The 20,094-nt window shown below is 36.3% G+C and overlaps 1 non-coding gene across 1 annotated transcript; it reads right to left on the bottom strand.

Moving 5' to 3' along the window:
* Positions 1-11,197: 11,197 nt before the first annotated feature.
* Positions 11,198-11,306, bottom strand: LOC116569759. The gene has a single exon (XR_004277183.1). It is a non-coding gene; the product is annotated as a U6 spliceosomal RNA (small nuclear RNA).
* Between the last annotated feature and the right edge of the window lie 8,788 nt (positions 11,307-20,094).

The following is a 20,094-nucleotide window of genomic DNA, read 5'->3' as shown; positions in this document are numbered from 1 at the left end:
TTTAATAATAGCCATTCTATGAGGTGATATCTCATTGTGGTTTTGGTTTGCATTTCACTGATGATGGGTGATGTTGAGTACATTTTACTGTACCTGTTGGCCCTTCCTTCATATATTTTCTTTAGGAAAATGTCTAGTCAGGTCCTTTACCAATTTTTTAATTGGATTATTTGGGGAATTATTTTGCTGTTGAGTTGTATGAGTTCATTATATATTTTGGATATTAACCCCTTATCAGATATATCATTTTTAAATATTTTTCCTCTTCCATGGGTTGCCATAACATCTATTTCTTTGCTAAGATTTTCTATTTTTTTTTCATTTAATTCAAGATGATTTGTATAATTGATTATGATGAGTGATTTTCTGTTGTATTCTGGACATTTGGGTTATCATGTTAGAAAACTCTTGATCCTTTTTATACCTTATACTGTTTATAAAAGGTATACCTTTTATACCTTTTTATACCTTATACTGTTTCAGAAGGCAGTATAGGTTGAACTTATATGTTCTGGTCTACTTTTGTGCTTTATTTCCAATGACAGTTTGGTTTTTCAGCCCTTGCAGTGTTATTCTGATCAGCTTCCTTCTCTGGTGCTGTTAAGGTTATTGCTCAATCCATTCTGGTACCACTTGTGGAGATAGAAAGCACTTATTTCCTTGGGCTACCTACTGTTGCTGGGTGATTTTCTGGGGAAGATGTCACTGAGAAGTAGGGAAAAATGAGTGTATGCATATGGAGTATATACATTTGCCTGCTGCAAACCTTCCATTTGAGTCAGATAATCAGATAGAATCATGAAGATAGATGTTAATGTTGGTTCCATTCGGAGTCCTTGGAACAATCAGAAAAATTATGTCTTAAGTTTTCTACCAGCCAGTTCCAACATCAGAGATGAGGAGGGCCTCATTGTTACTGTTATTTGTTGAACAAATATCTCTCTAATTTACATCCACCTGACTTATCTACTTTGACCTTTTCCTTGTTTATTTAACAAGGAGTTTTGGACACAGTTCTCTTCTATAAGGTGTTCTAAGGCACAGATATGCAAAGTTTATTTACATGTCACTAATATTTTCTAGTGATGCATTTATTTTAAATTAATTTTCCTCTAACAGCAATCATTATGTTTGCCACATGGAAGAAAATTTCAACAAAGTTACAAACAACTTAATGTATACTGGGCACTGTGCAAAATGCTGGAAATGCAAGGATCAAAAAAATAATAACAGGGATCTGGCTCCCAAGGATTATGAGTGTAACAGAAGAAAAAGTACCTGTACACATGAACAAATTGTTACATATAGTATTATAGGTACAATATTAAAAATACAGGCAAAGCCAGAGGTTCTACATAAGAATTGCTTTTGATAGCAGCTGAATCAGGAAAGACTCGCCAGAGCAACTGATATTTGAATTATGCTGAGAATAAATAGGAATTAATCACATGGGAAGAGAGGGAAGGCATGCCAGGTTTAGCAAGGTTCATGCGCCAGGTCACAGAGGTGTGGGGCAGTAATGGGATTTGGGAGTTACAAATAGCTCTGTGTTGTTCAAGTACCAAAGGATGTCAGAGGAGACCATGAAGGGCTCTGCATTTCATGAAAAGGAGGTTCGACTTCATTCATTAAGAAATTGGAAACACAGGATAGATTTTAAGGTGAGAAAATATGGTATGATCCAATTTGCATTTTCAAAGAAATCACTGCTCATTACAAGTAATACTTAACACCCATTTAACAAATTTAAATTTACAAGCTCATATTTAATCATACTGCCCCTTCAAAGAGCAAAAGAGCTCTAATACCATACAAATTTAAACATAAAGAACCCTCCACTTAGGTGTCACTTATGTGTGCCCACCCCTTAGGGGCTCATGTAAGAATAGCTAGAAGTGGAGATAGAACATGGGTTCATCTGAAAAAGAGGAAATTGCCTTTTTTTTGCAGATTTTCTAGTAAGCATTGATGCAAATGAAAGGATTACTCCTTGGTTGCTTTCAGTTGTCTTGTCCCACCAGCCCTTCCTAATGGAGGAGAGACCCTGCCCTCTGTAAGCAGAGAGGGTGGTTGGTTGTGCTGTTAACTTAGGTCTCACATATGTCTTCCTGACAACTCTGCATTAAGGCAGGCTTCATGCCCTATTTCCAGATGAGAATTGAATGCAAAGTACACATAAAAGGGGGAAATTTAGGTGATATGTGCAATAAAATGTATTCACCCATCACTGGTTTTCTCTTATAAATATTTAACTGTAAGGATATTTTTAGGTTGCTTGATAACAGTGATTGTCGGGGAAAGGTCAATGGACCCTGGCTACAAGGTATATAATAGGACCTTGTAGGTGGGAGGCAACTTCTCTCCTTCCCCCTTTTTAGTCCTTCTCTAAACCCTCTGACCCAGAGAAGCAGTCAGGCTGCTGACTGTATGAATGTGGGTTCTACCCCCGGTTGACACAGATTCCACAGACCATAGCTATTACTTCAAAAGCACATCAGCCTGGATTTTATGGGGAGAAATATAATTTCTGTTGGCATCTTTAATTCTTTATAGAAAGTACCTTGCTTGAGGAAAGCAGCAGAATGCAAGCAGTTGATAAATAGAAAAATATGGCATCTCTGTGCCTCATGGATATGACCTCCAGAGATAAAATGCAAATCTCCTTTGTGTAACTGACATTTAGTCTGTTAGCCATTTTTAATAAAAGAGTAGAGATGTTTCTCCCCTGTGGCTTTTGCTGGTACTTTTTATAGCCGTGGTGTGGTAGGAAGTAGGCCCCAAGTTCCCTTGGCAACAAGTAGGGTAGAAGCGATACACAGAAATCTGAATCATCAGTGAATCATCTGAGGATTTCTGTTTCCAATCCTTGGAAATAATTTACTGATTGTTTTTAACTATGTGATGTTTGCTGACTCTAAGCGAACATGCAGAGAGCATAAGAGTTTACTTTGGTCAATCATTTAAGGAAAGTTCTGAATGTTCCAAGTGGACCTTCATACTGATACCCCAAAAACACTTTTGTTTTTTTTAATTAAGAGAGTACTCACATTGGAGGGGAACAGATCAGTACACCAAGGCATCAGCAGTGGGGGACGGTCCCCTTCTACAAAGAAAACCAATGTCTCCAGCAAGATGTTTCAGGACACTGCTCCAAGAAAACTAAGTTTTTCTTTGTATCAAGGAAAGGCGATGTCTGTACAGTTTGATGTTAGTCATAGAGAAAATCTGCAGACACTTGAAAAGAGAATTGACGTGGCTCACATCTGAAACGTGTGCACACATACCCACATGCACACGCACAAACTGAAACTTCTGGACATCAGTTGCTCAGTTTCTCTTGCCTATTTTCCCCCACTGATACATCTCTTATATGATCTCTTCATCTCCCTTTTTGTTGTTATGACTTTATTTCAGTTTAACACTTTGTCTTCTTGACTCGGATTGTCCTTTTCTTGATTCTTTGTGCAGAGAGAAAAACAACCTCCCCCCAAAATGTTTTTTTCTCATGTCAGCATTCAGTAAAAACCCATTAATGGTTCGGTGGTTTCTTGAGGACCATGGCTTACTTATCATTGTATTTGCACCTTAGTGGGGGTGCCTAACCTGTAGAAGATGTTCAATAAGTAATTCATTGAATGATTTATAATTTTTGTATTTTGGCTTCTCTGCCTCCCACATTAAACCTAAATCTACTCGAGAGTGGAAGTCTGATGTCATATCTTTGTTTCCCTTGCTCCTACCGTGGTCTCCATGTTCATCCAACATTTATTGAGACAGTGAATGAAATTCAAATCCTGGAAATCTTCAGTCGTAGTCTCCTCTCCCTGAATGATCTCATTTGCCGACCCTCCTGTGAGGTGAGCGTTTGTACCAGTCAGGCTCCCCTGAATCTCTGCTACCATTTCCCTCAGATGAATTACCACCACCATTGTCACTACCTACTCTTGTTCTAGCCTCTTTCTGAGCCCATCTTGTCTCATTGTATCCACCATTAAAGAGACTTCTTGATTCCTCCAGTCCTTCCGGGGCTCACGTTTATCAAACTCCTCAAGTCTGTGGGCTTTATTCAAATGTTGTCCCTCATGCATTCATCTCCAGTTTACCTCCTGTTTGCCTCCTGTTTCCTAAACCTCTATCTCTCACATGTCGATGACACTAATATCCTTCATCTCTAGCTCTGTATCTCCTCAGTGCAACAAATCTTGATGTTTTATAAGCTCTTCAGTCCCAAAAATGTTCCAAAGTTGGTTCATATTGTTAAACATATTGTTAAATTTTATAGGTGTGTTAATTATTTTTAGGGTTTTGTTGTTGTTGTTGTTATAGTGAGTCCTTTTGCCCTTAGGGATTCATATTAAAACAGTTAAGGATGAAATGATGGGTGATTTCACATTTATTTCAAAATAATACAGAAGGTAATAAAAAGGAGCTATGCTCTTCTATGTAGTGTGTGTCTGAAATGTTTTTCTAATACAAATTCCTTAAAACTTAATTCATTTTTTTCCTTTCTTATTCCCTTCAGCCACTTTGAACCCACTCCTCCTTTGTTTTAAAGCATTCTCGCCCCCCTATTCCAGTCCCAACCTTCTGGGACATTCTCTAGGGTTTGGGAGCAGAAACTGACGTGGGAAACTAAGCCAGTTTAACTACTGATGTGATTAGTGCCCAAATTGAAGATCCTGGTGTCAAGCCAAGTGGTTAAAAAAACTTTTAAAGCAAAAGCAGAGAGCAGCTATGTTCTGAAAGAAAACAGGAGAACTGGGAGTTTACCCCTCCACCCCACCATGTTTTCAGTTTTGTGATTTTCTAAAAACACGACTGGGGAAACATCCAAAATCAATGGTCATGTTGTGGTCTTTGCCTGAAGTATCTTTCCCTTTTCTTATCTCTTTGGAAATTACCTACTTAAGCTTCATCTGAGACTCCTCAACCATCCCTTTTTGTAGTGCTCCCTGGACTCTGCCTCCCACAGGGAGAATTAAATGCTTCCTCATCAATATTCACATACAACATTATACCTACTTCCTTTTTTACACCACCTCCATGGAGCGAAGTTATTAGCTACGGGTGTCCTTCTGGCATTGCACTGCTCTGCAGAGAGAACGCAGACTACCTGCCCCAGACTGTAAACTCTGTCTTCCTCTCCTTGGTTCCACAGTCAGCCCAGAGCTTGAAAAGAGTAGATGTTTGATGAAAGGTGAAAAGTGATTGAGAGAGAATTTATTATTTTTTAATACATGAAGCTCCTCTTTTCTGCTACTATTCATATATTGGAAGTCTTCTAGTCTCCCCGTCCAAAAGTACTCCTTCTCACTCTGAGTTCACTGAACCTTTTCCCTCTCACAATATGTACCATGATCTGATTTGGTTTTGGTCTTCTCTCCTTTGCTGTCCATGACTTGTGAGAGCAATGACCATTCCTTTTCCTCCTCCTCCTCTCTACAGAGCCCGCTTGGGGTTTGGTTCCAAGCACACTTGAGCATTTCATCAAATTAAATATCAAAGAGTAAAGGACATAGGAAGAGTCTCTGTTTCCCACCTGAGGTCAGCCATATTGCATATTTGATGTCCCTTATTTGCTCAAATAATTTCATGACCTTCATTATTTATAGAGGGAATAAAGATGTCTATAAACAGACAGCCGCAATTCACAGAATACAATAATTGTCCTTTAAGGCTTCCAGAACTAAGCAGCACACATGCCTCCCACTTAATCAGCTGTTGCCCACAAAAACACAACAGTGGTGGGTTTGCATCTCCACTTGAGAGTTGAGGAAACTAGGGCCTCATGAGCAACAGGTTCAGGAACAGAGCTCCAGATTTCATCACAAGACTTTTAAATCCCACTCCAATGTCCTTCCCACTTATACCACAGATTCCTATGTGTAAATGATAGAAGACAGAGCTCCTCTGGTACATCTCTGCCATTACAGGTCTTTAAAGAAGCATTATGATGGAGAGAGCAAGGAGAAAAGGTCTGATGCCAAACTCTGTTTCATTGCTGGCTCCGCTGAGCCCCAGGACCCTGGGTCAGCCAACAGTCCTGGTGGAGAGGAAAGAAACCTGCTTTATAAAGTGAAGCCTGGCACTTGATGGAAGAGACTCAGAGGGATTGCTGTGGAGGATTCTTGCCACCTAATATGCTTACTCTGTGCCTCAGTTTCCATATCAGTAATTAAGCATGATAATGTTCCCTATCTCATACAGTTGTGCTACAGATTACAGGAGCTAATAATATACACAAAGCATTTACGACAGTGCCTGGTACATAGAAAGCCCTATGTAATGGTTTGTTTTGTCCCCACTTTGATCATTTGTTTCGAAATAGAGCACATACAATGCATTTTGTACAGTATGAAAGGCAGAAATACTAAGTGACTTTTTGGGGTCAGTTTTTGAGACAAGGCCCAAGATATTTGTGGCATTCACATCTAAAATCTCTCTCCTGTTCTCCACAACTTTTCCAAACACAGTTTGCAAAATCAGATTGGACATTGTACAGAAATAGCTTTTCTCCTAATATTTCAGTACTTTCAGTTCCATTCCAGCTGGAGTTAGAAATAGTGTTGCATGCAGAAATTTAAAATTATGTGAAAAAATGTGATCCAAAACTTTTTTTTTTTTAATTCATTGTCAGGAAAAGTGATGGTTCATGTGTGAAATAAAAACAATCTTGACAGTTATTTGATATCACTGGAGTATGAATTACTCACCTCATCATCATCTTGGGAGCTATCCTGATGTCTGGTTATAAAACAAAAACTAGCTGAACTGTAAAAATGCTATATAACTTGTTGAATCATCGAATATGTAACAATCAGTTGAGTACTTTCTTACATGAGGCAGTATTCTAGAAGAAGGACACCCAGCCCGTGTGTTCTGCAGGAAGCTACTTTACAGGTGTAAGGAGATAGGAAACAAGCATGTAAACAGCATGATGACAGATCTGATGGTGGGAGTTAGGGAAGAAATGTACAGGGTGATATCTACTAGATTAGTGGGAAGATGGAAGAAGAACATTAAGGTAATTTCGGAAGTTTTCAGCCACAACCTGAAAGATCAGAAGCATAAAATTTCACAACATTATATCGTGATAGACATAGTACAGAAATATCAACCATAGGTAACTTACCAACAGTATTTTGTTGCTGTTGTTCATCTTACCTACGTATGTGTTTCCTATCAGTAAATTTGATTTGGTTCAAATGTAGTTAGAATAGCTTAGACAAAGGTCAGATATGACCCACGATGTATATCTCTTTCTCTCTTTTAGTATACAAGTAATACTCATTATTTAAAAAAAAAAAACAAAACTTTGGAAACTAAAAATTTTAAATAAAACTTACCCACAATTCAAAAACTTAAATGTAAATTTTACTCATATGTTTATCTATTCCTAATGCAGATTTTTTTTTTTTTTTTAAGTTCTGTTTGTGGTTATTTAACCTTTGTGAAATGAGGTTAAAGTAGGTAGCTGGCTCCACGTAGAAGAAAAGAGAAGCAGAAGCAGAGGTCATGCTGATAGTCATAGTTCACATGGTAAGAAGCATATTTTGGTTTGAAAATTAGGATTGATCACACACACACACACACACACAAAACGTTGTTGTGGTCAGAACAGTAGGGACAGAGAAATGCTTTGATTTCAACTATTGCCAAGTCTTACAACCCGCAAGCAATTGAGCCAAAAAAAAAAAAAAAAAAAAAAGATACAGGCTCACCCCACGTAGGAAGTAGTAACCTTGAAGGAGAGGGACCTGGAGAAACTAGCCTTGTTCTCATAAGCAGAAGCTGGAGTGGGTGGTGGTGGTGGTGACAGTGACATTGGTGATGAGCTTCCTGGCCCTTACACAGTCCCAGCTGAGCCCCAGCCAAGGACAAGAGCAAAGCCATGAATATCTTTGTCATTGGCATCATTGAGACCCACTTCCTCCTTAACTGTCAACATGCTTGCTTCCTTCTCCTCTCTCTCCACCTTTCAGTCTGAGGAGCGGAGAGGTTACAGTTTGCTTTTCAAGGTGATACTCATCTCACAGACTTCAGTATCACCTTCTGTTGGAAAGTGTCCCGTTGTGCTTTAGGGGCTCAGAGTACACACACTGTCTCCACTTTGACCTTAAGAATAAACAAACAAACAAACAAACAAAAAAAAAAAAAAAAGGAAAAGGAAAACCAAAGTGCAGGAGCAGTCAGTTCTTCGAAGGAGGAGCCCGTAGGAAATTAGAGGAGAAATGATTGGGCTATTGTTAATTGTTCTCTCATTTTTAACTTTACACAATAAAGAGATTTTTCACTTTAGCAGTATCTACTGTCAAAGAACCAAATTAGACTAAAGCGCTGACATAGGGTAAGGCAGGTGAAAAAAAGTATATTGTTTTATCACAGGAGTCACTTGACAGTTATTTCTTTTCTTTCAAATAGAGGTTAGCAGGTAAGTAGGTAGAAGATGGATAGGCGCAAGTATTTATATATACATGTGCATGCTCATTCATTAATATAAATGGAATCCTGTATCTTGTCTTTTTCACTAACCATAAGCATCTTCCCATGTCATGAATTCATCTTCAAAAACATCTTACTGAATAGAAAAAAATCTATTATCATACAGATGAACTCTACAGATTGTTTAACCAAAAGTACCCTATTGCTTGACCCCGTTGCTGGAATTTTAGTTTGTCCATGATGTTGTAAATGATGGTATAATGAATATCTTGGGATATTAATCTTCTTCCAGCTGCTACCTTTTTGAATAAATCCCTAGACATAAATCCACTTTAAGCAGTTATTTGAGTATCTGTCAAATTTCTTGACCCACACTGTTAAACTGCTCTTCCAATACCAATGTGAAGGAAGACCCTTCTCACTAACCCAGCAGTCTTAGCTATTTTCCAAAAAATATTTACTGGCATTAATTTTAATAAAATTTAAGCTCTGAGTCACAGCTACTTTTCATTTTCCTTTCTGTTTTTCCTATTTCTATCCTTTTGGGCATGAGGAGATCAAAATAGGATTCCTGGTAGAGCTAAAACATGCACAAAATGATCAGCAAGTGGAAAAAAAAAAAGAGCATTTAGTTCTAAAAATATACACAAGATTGGTCTGTGTGTTTACTTTTAGGAAAATTGTTTTCTTAGGGCCATCTCAGTGACCTTGGGTTAATACTGCTTTTGAATCCTGCACAGCCAACATTAGCTGATTTTGAGCAGAGACATTCCTAGAACTTATTTAGGCACTAAATATACTTAAAATAATATGGACCCAGCGTTAACATATGCATTTAAGCTACAAAGAAGAACGTTTGGATAAAAGTTTGCCTCTCGTAATAACACAAAAATAGCATGGTTTAAATATTTTGATTTGCACTATAAATTATGCTTATTTAAATAATTTAAAATGAAATAATTAATCCTTTGAAATATTTTGAAAACATTTTATTTTCCTAAAACATAGAATAAACTAAACTTGCTTGAGTCTGTAGGATTTCATCTAAACTGGGTAAAACAAATTCATTCTTTCCCATTGTTGTCAAATAAGACAGCTGTTCTATTTCTAATAACATTTGATCTTCATATTTGTCATTTCCTTTGTAGAAATTATAAATTTGATTGATTATCCTTTCCCCACAATGTCTTTTTTAACTTATCTACCGATAATTTATCCATCCTTATACATCCTTATTTAAAATTTAAGTATTGTCTACAAGGCTAATATACCTATAACAGTAATCCTGAATTTAATCCCCTCTACACAGCTAACCATTGCCATCAGGCTAATATGGGTACTTTAGACTTTGTTCTCTGCATTTGAAAAAACTGATAATTACAGAGAAAACGTATAGAGTTGTTTTGGTCTTTCTTTTTCATAAAAATTGTATCATCGTATCACTATCATGATACCAAAACCTGATTTTTTTCTTTATAAGTGCCTCTTTCCTTTAAACTGTTGCCTTACATTCCATTCCATAGATTAGGAGTCCCTCCATGTATAGATATTGAGTCTACTTCCAGGTCTTTGTTGTTAAAAATTTTTTATTTAAGAATCCAGCCCAGCCGCCCTGTGTCACCTGCTGGACCACCAGAAGGGGTCCCAGAGGATGCTCAGCCCCCAAGGCTGGGCCAAGAGAGAGATCCTGGGGCCGTAACTGCAGGCAGCACCGATGAACCCCCAATGCTGACCAAGCAGGAGCCTGTTCCCGAATTGCTGGAGGCTGAGGCCCCTGAAGCTTACCCCGTCTTTGAGCCAGTGCCACCTGTCCCCGAGGCAGCCCAGGGTGACACAGAGGATTCGGAGGGCGCCCCCCCACTCAAGCGCATCTGCCCAAATGCCCCTGACCCCTGAGAAGCCGGCCTGCCTGTCCTGTCGCCCCAAGGGCCCCTTTGGCTTTTTACAAATAAAGACCCTTTTGTAAAAAAAAAAAAAAAAAGAATACATTCCAAATCCAAACATGAAAAAGATATAAATAATATAGTATAGTACTCTTATAATATTATGTTTAGATTATAATCATCTGAAATTTATCTTTATGAATACAAGATAGGAGCTAACTGTAACTTTCTAAATGAGTAAATAATTCTTCTAAAATTTGTATTAAAAAATGTACCCCTGGCACACCTGGGGGCTCAGTCAGTTAAGCTATCAACTTTTGGTCTGGGCTCCCATCATGATCTCATGGGCAATGAGCTCAGGCTCCACATGGGGCTCCACCCTCAGCAGGGAGTCTGCTTGACGTTTTTCTCCTTCTTCCCCTCTCTCCTTGCATGCATGCACAGTCCGTCTCTCTCTCTCAAAAAAAATAAATATATATATTTTAAAGTACCTCTTACCCCATTTATCTAAAATGCCACTTTAATCATGTTTTAAATTAGCATATGCTTTTGGGGCACCTCGGTGGCTCAGTGGGTTAAGCCTCTGCCTTTGGTTCAGGTCATGATCCCAGGGCCTTGGGATCGAGCCCCGCATCGGGCTCTCTGCTCAGCGGGTAACCTGCTTCTTCCTTTTTCTCTCTCTGCCTGCTGCTCTGCCTACTTGTGATCTCTCGCTCTGTATCAAATAAAAAATAAAATCTTTAAAAAAATTTGCATATGCTTTCATTTATTTTTTAGACTCCTATCCCACTGATCTACTTATCAATTCCTATCCCACTAATATAATAATTTTATTATTATAATTCTATTTTTCATATGTAGTAGACAATGCCATCCCTTCATTTTCTTTTATAGATTTTTCTTGGTTATTTTTGCACAGAGGCCATGCTCATCCTCTCTGTATCATTCTAACTTTAGTATGTGTGCTGCCCAAATGAGTACTTATTATGAGTATTTATCTTTAAATATTCACTCCTCTTTGTGGATTTTAGAATAGGTTTTAAATTCCCACAAAAATATTTTTTTACTGGGGCGCCTGGGTGGCTCAGTGGGTTAAGCCGCTGCCTTCGGCTCAGGTCATGATCTCAGAGTCCTGGGATCGAGTCCCGCATCGGGCTCTCTGCTCAGCAGAGAGCCTGCTTCCCTCTCTCTCTCTCTCTGGCTGCCTCTCCGTCTACTTGTGATTTCTCTCTGTCAAATTAATAAATAAAATCTTAAAAAAAAAAATATTTTTTTGCTAGTATTATACTAAAATAATAGGTTTTTTGGAGGTAACAGACATCATTAAAATATTAAACCTTCTCATTTATGAACAAAGTATTTTCCCCATTTATTTAGGTTTTTTTTAATACCTTCCAGTGAAGTCTAATTAGGATTATTCCTAAGTGTTTGATATGATTATTACTATTATGAATAGGCCTTTTGTTCTATTTTGTTTTATAATTGGCTTATGGATATGAATAAAATATGAATATGAATAAAATGTGGATAAAAGCTACAGGCTATTATATGGTTGGGTTTGTATTTGGCCATCTTGATTAAATTCCTTTATTTACCCCATTGAGGCTTTCATACAAATGTTGATACTCTCTGTATATTGCCACAGTTTTATAACTTCCTTTCTAATATTTGAGTTTTTTCCTTGTTGTATTACATTGGCTTGGACCTCAAGTTGAAGGTTGAACACTTTTCTTCTTTGTCCATATGGGCCTGCTTCTAACAGTTTATCACTGAGGATAATTCTTGATGAGGGACTCTGGTAGATCCTTTTATAAAGTTGAGGAAATTACTCATATTTTTTATTTTACCAAAAGCTTTTAAAACTTGCTATAAACATCTTGAATTCATTTAGAATGCTTTTTTCAAATCAAGTAAGATGATCAAATGGTTTTTCAATCTATAATACATTAATATAGTACATTCCATTGAAAGATTTATAATGTGAGGCCATTTTTGCAGTCCCAAGATAAAGCCCTACTTGGTTATGCTGCTTTTTTTTTTCCCATATAATACATTGTTGGATGTAATGTGTTAGCATTTTATGATTTTGAGTCTATAGTCTGCCTTTTTAAAATAGAAACAAGAGGATTTGTTAATGCTTGCTCATAAAATAACCTGGGTCTATAGCTGTTGGTGAGGACTAAGAGAGGGCAAGTCATTATTCATTACCATTTCAATGTCTGTTAGTACTTTTTTGTCTTCTTAGATTTTCCAGGTCTCCTTTTGCTAATTTTAGTAATTTTTAAATCCTGTATAACTATGATGTTATATAGTCTGATTTTTAAAATCTGTGCCTTATTTTTCTTAATCACAATTTTCAAAGGTTTATCCATTTCATATGACCTTTTAATGATTTTTTTAAAATTTTGAACCATGTCAATTCATCAATCATTTTAATTTGCTTCATTTATTAATTGTTATATTTATCTTACTTGATTCCTTTCTTGGATTTATTTTTGTTCTTATTTTAGATTGTTGGATTCATTGCTTGGTTCTTTTATTTTAAATCTAATTTTTTAATAAAGACATTTCAGATGACGAACTTTTCTCTAAGTATAGCTTTGTCGACATGTCACAAATTTTGATATGTTATGCTCTTATTTTGAATCAGTTCTAAACATACTTTTTTCGGTCTCTGCTATTATTAACTTCCATTTTCTTCTCTTATTTAATATGCTACAGATTAGGAAACATTTTTATTCCTTCTGATACTCAGGTAGAATACTTATTCCCTGAAAATAGAAAAGCCCTGCAGACTAGAGCAATCACACAATGACTAGAGATAGAATGATACACAATATTTATGAATATGAACCCTTAACTTGCTCCCTGGAACAAATATCATACATTTAATGGTCTTTATTTTCCCCCAAAGACCAAACACTCCTTTGAGAAAGAAGAACAAGGGGTATTTGAGACTGGAACTGAATTCAAAGGGCAGCACTTAGCAAGGTCACATTATTATTATTATTTTCATTTCTAGGCTTTAGAAAAAGGCTGCTTCTAAGTATGCTAAAATCCAGTACCATCCATTTCATTGATTCTATTAATTAATTAATTCATTCATTCATTTATTCATTTACTTTAGGTTGATGGTTCCTTTGCATTGCCATGAATGAAATCAAAGCCCTGAATTGGTAAGGAAATCTACTGGACCAATAGGAATTATTTCTCAGGGCCTGGGAAAGGAAGACTTGGTTAGATGGTGTGAAATTCAACCGTGGGATTCATATCTCTGGTAGGTTATGCTATTTCTAACAAAACCATTGTGCACACTCATATCCTCTTCTTACACCACCTTAACACAGGATTCTACTAACATAACTGACTAAGGAAGTGTTTCACACAAAACCCAGTTTTGCAGACATTTTATTTTTTGATCCTTTGATTATCACCTTTCAGCTCACAAGGTTTTAGAGACCTAGAAACTCTTTTTTTGCAGTGCACAGACTTTCTGTTTCCCTTACTGCTCATACACATTTTTGAAGATGATTGGCTATGAATCTAATCTTGTTAGCACCATGACCTTTTCACCACCAACTTTTAAGAACTACCTGTTAGACCATGGCAGGCATAGTATCATTAGGAAGTAAAAGTCATGGGGTGTATGAAGTTCTCAGGCAGAACAGTATTTGTTCCCCATTGATATGGATCTAACAAACATTACGTAGAATACTTTTTACCAGCCTTAAACAATTCGGACTAATTCTCCTTTTCATTTTAAGATAAATAATATTTACACTTCAATTAAAATTTAACTAAATTTGGGAAGCTGAGGAAGTTCAGAAGTTTGTGAGAGTCCAGAAACCTTCATATTTTAGTTAGACACTGACTTTTTAACCTTAGCTATAAAGCTACATTGGTCTGGTTATTTCCCACTTAGAATTTACTGATTCTTGCATCTTATAAAAGAATTGAGAAAGTAAATGTGACACTGGAATTGTTGATGTGACTTTGTCCCTAACTAAAGAGAAAGAGAATACTTCACAAATAACTCACCATGCCTGTAAAGAATGTTTTGGGTCCCTGGTGGTAGAAGTAGATTGTAACTACATTTACTGTTTTTTAAAAAAAAATTTTAAATGTCCAAAATTCATTGTTTATGCACCACACCCAGTGCTCTATGTAATACATGCCCTCCTTAATACCCACCACCATGCTAACCCAATACCCCACCCCGATTCCCCTCTAAAACCCTCAGAGTTTGATTCTAAGAGTCCACAGTCTCTCATGCTTCATCTCCCCCTCTGATTTCCCCCAACTCACTTCTCTATATTTACTGATTTTAACTGGAAAATTACTAAGCTCTCTACTTAACCCTTGACTGTTTGGTTGTGTGCTGGCTTATAAGAATTAAGCAGGTTTAATTTGTAAACTTTAATAGTCATTACACACACAAAAAAAGACTTTGTTTTTAAGAGTGAATTCTAGATAAGAAGTAATAGCCATCATCTGGCAAATAATAAAGTCCTGACAATGAAATACTAAGAGTTCTAAGGAAAGGTTGTGTAAGGATTCTTACTGAAAGTTCTATGTTTGTATCTACTGTTACTCTTTTATGAGAAAAAAAGAAACTTCTTTGATTCTTAATTAGTAAATATTATAGAATATTAACTTAAATAGGTTTTTTATTTCCACTTACATAAAACATTTTGCTCACTTAAATTATAGTCGATGCATGACCAAAGATCAAAATTCAAATACAGTTTTTGTCGTCATTTGGTCCAAATCAGAGTAGTTGATCTTCTTTTTCTTCAGGGAGAATTTTCAGTGTGAAAGTAAATTATCTTAAGCACAATCACATCCTTTTATCATGGTAAAATTTGCCTTACTTTGAGGAGAGAGCTTGCTGTGGTATCTCAGGAAATTTCTAAGTGTAAATTAAAAAGTCTTAACTTCCTTAATTTAAATATGTCCTCATATTTTTCCATTGTCAACTTATTAATAGAGATGGTATTTTTCAAAAATGGCTTTATAATTAAAATGTTAGCCCATCTGATCTTCCCTTCACTTGCTAGTTTTATAACAGATATTTAAAAAAAACAAAAAAACAAAATACCCACCATGGAAGATAAAGTATGAAAAAGCCTAAATTTCCTTCCCTGGCGTAATGAAATTGGGTTTACATATGGAAAGTAGTTCAATTACTTGGTTAAAAAATGTTGAAGTCTCCCCAGGAAGAAAGTGCTGTGTCAGTTGAAAAGGTGGTACGGTTGATGAACGTCATCTACGCAAGCATGTGTCACAGGAAAGATGGATGTGGTCATAACAGCCCTTTCCGTGCTCTGTGTGCATGTAGATTGTTCTTTGATTGTTGTTGTGTTGTTATTGGTGATGCCTGTAGCTCCTTGTAACCCACTCCTGGAAATGCTCACTGACCCCAGTCTTGGTTCTTTTCCTATGGCTGCCTGCCAGCTGGTATGTAGGCTACGGTGGTTTCTCGGTTATCTACATTTCTCTCACAAGCTCCCCCCGGAACATCAAAATGTGTATTTTTTTTTCTATCTCCATACTTAACGACTATTCCTCTGGAGTTCAGTGAACTGTCTGGACAGCCTGTTCACATGAAATTATTACTTGTAGGCACTCCATTAAAAATGGTGAAGTAGTTAGTTTTCTTTCATTGATAAATCTGTCTTCTTCTCAGCAATACATCATGGAATAGACCGATTAATAATGACAAGCCATTCACTCTCATAACTTTAAAATCATTCAGTTAACTCTTTTGTTCTATGTTCTTTTTGGATTTAAGTTACTATCCTTGGGAAATTCTCTGAGTGATCAAACTCACTCAGAATTGCTAGAATCCAGGCAAATTTAGTTTGTATCTTTCTTCCCCCTCCCTTATTTTTCTTATTTTTCTTATTTTATTTTGTAATATATCATAAATAATTTAATTGTGTTCCATTTTTGGAGATACATCACCATCAATCCTAAAAGAAGAGCTAGTTTTAATTGCGTGTGCTAACTGCTTCATATGTACTCTTTCATGGCAAGTCTGTGAGGAATGAATGCTATAATTATGAGTCCTGTTTTTGCTAATAAGCATGAAGAGGTTAATAAACTACCCAATGTCATATAAATATTAAGTAGTAAAAACAGGCTTGAATCTACTTGTCTAACCCCAAGCCTCATCTCTCTCTCTCTCTGATTCTCTCTCTCTCTCTCTCTATATATATATATATAATGAACTTAATATCTGCTAGCAACTCTTCTAATGCTCTATATGCATTAACTGATTTAATCTTCATAATAACTTTTAAAGTACATAGATAAGAAAACTGAGGCCTAGGGTGGTTATCTTGCTCATGTCAACACAACTGGAAGGTAGACAAACTAGAAGCCTAAGCATTTAGTTCCAGAATCTCCATTCTTAACCTCTGTGCTATATTCTCTTTCATCTGCAAAAAAATGCTCACAGTAAAAAAAATGCAATTTCTAATAATAAAAACATGGCTCTATGAGGGTAGACTTGCAGAAATAGAATATGTTATTTTTCATAATGTATCTTTATTTTCTATGTCTATTGCAAATATTGTTTTAATCACCGATTTACCAAGTGATAAAACCTATGAATATTTGTATTCGACAGATGTTTCAGATTCATCCCTGTTAATCGTGATTAATGTTTTTCTAGTCCTTCCATTTATATTTGGCTTATTAATTTTAAAAAGAAATCCAGTAAAAAGAGGGGAAATATTTAGGTATGAGAATGGAATTAAGGTAGATGGCAACTTCAGTTTGGGGAAGGATGAAGAAATCTGTTAGAAACATAAAGAAGAGTTCAAACACCCCGGCCCTACCCAGGGTCACTTCTATAGTATGAGGTGCTAATAGATACAAACAAGTCCCTGATGGCCAAAGAGTTATTCTGAACACAGTCCTCATAAAGCCACAATTAATAATGTCTCACAATAGTAGGATCAATAATGAACTTGACATTGTTATCGTGCAGTGGAAAGAAACATCCTAGTTTCACTCAACTGTGCCTCTTTGATTCATGCTTGTCATCTCCTCCATTCTATAAATTCTGTCATTTCAGACACTGGGCCTACTTTAAATCACTAGTGTATACCCATCATTGGTGCGTGCTCAATGTTGAGCACAGAGAAGGCGCTCAGTAACTACTGAAGGAGTGAATGAAGGAATGCAGATATAATAATGACTAAAGTTCAAGTGCCTATAAGCCTGAATTCAACCCTTGTGTACCAGCCACAAAACTGACGGCACCAAGCGTAAGTCCATCTCATCAGATAATGGGTCAGTGATGCCAGAAGGCTCTTCCTTTGGCGGAATGGCTAAATCGTGACTAGGACAAAAACTGACCAGAGCTGGTCGAGTCTGGGGACATTTGTCCCTGTTTACTCCTTGATTCAAATTAAAATAGTTACTGTCCCTTAGCAGATTTGACCCAGTAAATGGCTCCTTCCTTCTTAATACCATCTCTTTACTTTGTATCCAGAACCCTGTTCTCAGTTTTCCTATCTCATTAGCCATTTGTTTGTAGATTGCTTGGCTGATTCCTTCTCTTCTCAGCCGCTCGTATTTTTATTTTTAAAAATAGTGTTTGTGTTTAGAAGAGCAGACTTGTAAAATTTTTTCAGTGTTTTTTTTAGAGAATATGCTTTTAGGTCTCTCCTAAGAAATCTTGACCTAATATGAGATCACACACATTTTCTTCATTATTGTCCTCAGGATATTTGTAGTTTCAACTTAGCAGTTAGGTCTGTGGTATCTCTTAAGTTAACTTTTGTTTACGGGAATCTAAGCTCATTTTTATATATGGATGTCCACTTGTTCCGGGACTGTCTGTTGAGAAGATGGTCTTTTCTTTACTACATTATATTTGTATCTTTGTCACAAATCAGTTATCGAAGAGAGTGAAGGAACAAGCTCCCAACAGAGAGAAAATATTTGAAAAATCACATATTTGACAAGGACTCGCCCCAGAATAAAAAAAGGAACTCTCAAAATACCACAGTAAGAAAACAACCCTATTAAAACATGGCTAAAAAAAAAAAAAAAAAAAAAAAAATGTTCAACGTCATTAACCATTTGAGAAATGCAAATTAAAACCATAGTGAGTTACTACTGGACACAGGTTAAAATGGCTAAAATAAAAATTATTAATAATATTAAATGCTGGTAAGGATGTGGAATAACCCATACATTGCTGGTAGGACTGCAAAAATGAAAATAAGAATTTTGCAACCCTGTTAAATTTTCTTTTCTTAATTTCTTATGACAACAGATGTATCATTTTTCAAAACAACTTTAACTTCATAGCATGTACTGCCTTATTTGCAGTATTAGGCTACAAAGATAATCTATTTTAAATAGGAAGATATAGCACATATCAAGATATATTTAAAAAACAATGTCATATTTTGGATATGATATAAGATAGAATAAGCAGAGATATTAAGGAAAAGAACGAGATTGATTAATTTTTCTTTGTGCCTTACTTACTGGAATTATTTGACAATGAGTAGTTCTTTAGAACTAGCAGGACAAACGAGATCCTCCTCACTGCCAAACTCTGAGCTTCTCAAGTTCAAAAGGACTATTCGACTATTGCCTGGAGCCATTTTCCTCATTGTTGATGACAGCACATGAGTGGTTCATTTTCTCTTTCACAGTGTTATGCCCTTTAGCTAATTCTGAATAAAACTGCTACACTTGTTTGGTGAGAATTTTTTCAACATTCCTTGTTGAACATATCCACTGTTCACACCCAGATCATTGTAAGTTCAGAGTCTAAAGGCAGCTTCCAAAACACAAATGCAAAAGAAAATGAAAATGTAATAATGAGAGAGACCTTAACATTAATGTGCCAGTTGGCCTTGAACTGTGTATTAATCTGACCTTCCCTTTCCAGTGCCAGCTCAGGCTCTGTAAAAAGAGAATTAAGATGAAGATTCTGAAAAATTCACTTGTTTCACAGGCCAAGGGTCAGCTCATAGTTTCATACTTATACTTGAGACCTTACAGAATTAAGTACTGTTTTTCACAGGTCAAAATATCTGTTTTGGATGTTTTGGTGTGCTGTTCACATTCTGGTAAACATTTGCCTAACATGTAAAGAAAAAGGTTGATAAAACATAAAATAGTCATGACCTATGCAGCACCATGAGGATAAATAATCAGTATTCACCACTTTGCCGATTCTATTTGGTGCTGTTTCCATGAAACAAAATAACTTCCAGACATAAGGTTCTGCTACTTAAAATTCAGGCATAAAAACATTTTCCTGAGACTGATTCATATCTAAACTTTCCACCAATGTCCACATGTCAGTCAGTGCCCGACCATGACTTCAGTTTATTGTCAACACACAGATAGGAAAACTCATGCATAGTCCATATTTATTGAATTATTTCCTATCATAGTCTCATTGAAATGCAAAATGCTTACTGCTTAGAAAAACATATAAATCAATTACCCTAATCTGGAACTTGCAGGCAGGATATCAAATGAAAATTTAAAGGTCTTATTTTATCTGGATATGAAGTTGAGTGCTGGGAAATATGAGTTTATCAAGGACATGTTTAATTTATTATAGAAACAATACATGCTCGTGACAAAAAAATATCATATTTTTTTATGTATAGGTAACTTCTGTTGACTTTCTCATCTTTAGCTCATTTATAGTAACTCCTAACTCCTGATTTGGAGCGTAAGGTAGGAAAGAAGATGTGAGAAAAGAGAAGGGGAGTTCAGATTTGAAAAG

The sequence above is a fragment of the Mustela erminea genome, chromosome 11 (genome assembly GCF_009829155.1).
Source record: "Mustela erminea isolate mMusErm1 chromosome 11, mMusErm1.Pri, whole genome shotgun sequence".
Taxonomy (NCBI): Eukaryota; Metazoa; Chordata; class Mammalia; order Carnivora; family Mustelidae; genus Mustela; species Mustela erminea.
Note: the sequence above shows the minus strand (reverse complement) of the source record. Positions and strands in the feature narration are given on the sequence as shown.